Source organism: Mandrillus leucophaeus, unplaced genomic scaffold (assembly GCF_000951045.1).
Source record: "Mandrillus leucophaeus isolate KB7577 unplaced genomic scaffold, Mleu.le_1.0 Scaffold43, whole genome shotgun sequence".
Lineage (NCBI taxonomy): Eukaryota > Metazoa > Chordata > Mammalia > Primates > Cercopithecidae > Mandrillus > Mandrillus leucophaeus.
The window spans coordinates 2579545-2582217 of NW_012104587.1; positions in this window are offsets into that span (position 1 = coordinate 2579545).

A 2673-nucleotide genomic window follows, 5' to 3' on the forward strand; every position below is an offset into this window, starting at 1 on the left:
AAAGGCCAGGAGCAGTGGCTCACGCCTGTAATCCCAACACTTTGGGAGGCCAAGGCGGGTGGATCACAAGGTCAGGAGTTCAAGACCAGCCTGGACAAGATGGTGAAACCGCGACTCTACTAAAAATACAAAAATTAGCCAAGTGTGGTGGTGGGCGCCTGTAATCCCAGCTGCTTTGGGAGGCTGAGGCAGAGAATTGCTTGAGCCTGGGAGGCAGAGGTTGCAGTGAGCCGAGATCGCACCACTGCGCTCCAGGCTGGGCGACAAAGTGAGATTCTGTCTCAAAAAAAAAAAAAAAGGTGAAGTCACTTTGTGGTCATGAAATGGCCTCATCTGTGTCTCATTCTAAACATAGCTTACCTTCTGCTGGTAACAGCACAGTCTAAATGCCAGAAAAGCCATCTTTCACTTTCCTGATAGTTCTAAAACTTCAGTCCTAAGCTTCATATTGATGTTGATTATAGAAAGCATCGCCATTTGAGGGATATTAAAATGTGGGGGAAATAATTACTCTAGCTTGGATGAAAGATTCTTGCTGTATTACCTTGGGCAGGTAATCTAACCCTGCTCTATAAGCTGAGAATAATATGACCTAAAAGAAATAATGTCTACTAATTGGATGGCACAATACTGGGTGTATCACTCAAGGTTCAACAGGAAAATAGGGACCGCTTTTTTTTTAGACAGTCTAGCTCTGTCGCCCAGGCTGCAGTTGAGTGCAGCGGCACGATCTTGGCTCACTGCAACCTCCACCTCCTGGGCTTAAGCGATCCTCCTTACTCAGCCGCCTAAGTAGCTGGGATTACAGGCACACACCACTATGCCGGGCTAATTTCTTCTTTTTTTTTTTTTTAATAGTAGAGACGGGGTTTCGCCATGTTGGCCAGGCGGTCTCGAACTCCTGACCTCAAGTGAGCCATCTGCCTCAGCCTCCCAAACTGCTGGGATTGCAGGTGTGAGCCACTGGGCCCCACCAGGAGGGAACCACTTTACGTATTGAAAACAGAGAGAATGTAATGCAGGGTTTTGGTGACATGATTAACAGGGGTAATGGGAGGTCTGGAAAGCCCAGCAGGGGACAGAGAGAGGCTGTACAGAGATTAGCAAAAGCAAGAAGCTGTCCCTCCTAACCTGCAGGGACAAAAAGAGGAGGCCGACTGAATAGAGCCCAGGGGCATGGATCACCCTACAGATGTTGGGACCACAGCTACCTATCCATGAGCTGGAGCCACAGAGAGGCCTCATCTGCTGCTGGAGATGTCATCTGAGCCTGAGCAAGAGAGAGAAAGAGAAGAAATACCCTGGTTTTTTCTTTCCTCCTGCCTTCTCTTCTACTGCCACTGCCTCCCATTGGCTACACCGATCGAGGCCTGAAGCCAGATGCTCTGGGAGCCTGAGAAACTGCCCCCTACAAGACTCAGCCCACTGCAATCCAGAGCAGAGCAAAGAGGCACGGAAGGGATCTGTAGCAAACGGTAGAGGATGACTATTCAGTAGAAATAAACGGGCTTGGTAAAACCTTTATTGTAAAACCTTTAAAATACCGGATACACTTGCACACAACAAAATAATTCCTTTAAAAATAGACAACAAGGCCGGCCGCGGTGGCTCAGGCCTGTAATCCCACTTTGGCCGAGGCGGGCGGATCAGGAGATCAAGAGATCGAGACCATCCTGGTCAACATGGTGAAACCCCGTCTCTACTAAAAATACAAAAATTAGCCGGGCGTGGTTGCACGTACCTGCAGTCCCAGCTACCCGGGAGGCAGAGGCAGGAGAATCGCTTGAACCCGGGAGGCGGAGGTTGTGGTGAGCCAAGATGGCGCCACTGCACTCCAACCTGGTGACAGAGGGAGATTCTGTCTCAAAATAATAATAATAAAAAAAATTGACTGCAATCCATATAGACTAGTTCACACCTCTTCTCATACCCCCATCCTACTACGAGATTCTGAATACTACTGTGTCTGGTTTGATATAACGACATTTGAAGATGTTTTTTCAGTGTCAGACATTTTGCATTTTCTGAGCTGAAATCTCATGAGGGTTGCTATAGAAGAGGGAGATGCACATTCCATGTCACAGAAGTAAAAGCTCACCCAGAGTGTGGTTATAGGGAAGCAATGTCATGGCAACTGGACTCTGGTCTTGGGGCTCTCAAGGGATTGCTGTATGTCCTTGGAGAGGGTCACAAAATCTCTGGACTCACGTGTAAAAAATGGAAATCATACCCATCAGGGTGGTTTACGTCCGCTCACAGTCCACTCCGCTCCTCTTCTTTGCCTTCCCAGAAAGGTCCGAAATGGTTTTTGAAAGAAACGATGAGCCGGTCTAATAAAACAGATAATGTGCCCATGGCCACAGAGCCGGCACATGAGAAGGAATTCGGTCTCTACGCTTCCATACCAAGGCCCTTTCCACTCCCCCACCGCTTCTCTTCCTGCCCAGGGCATCTGCTGGCGGAGGAAGGCTTGTCCACGGAAAGGCAAAAGCGACTCCGGATCAAAATCCGGGGGCACCTGGCAGCGCTCTCCACGCCAGCAGAAACGCCCAGCTGACTTCTGAACGGAGGGAAACCCCCGGGCTTAGCCAGTCCACTAAGACGTCCGCGGTGCGGGTTTTGGGGGCCCCTCTGCCTCCGCGCACTGGGCGGCCCCGGGTCCGCTCGGCCCTT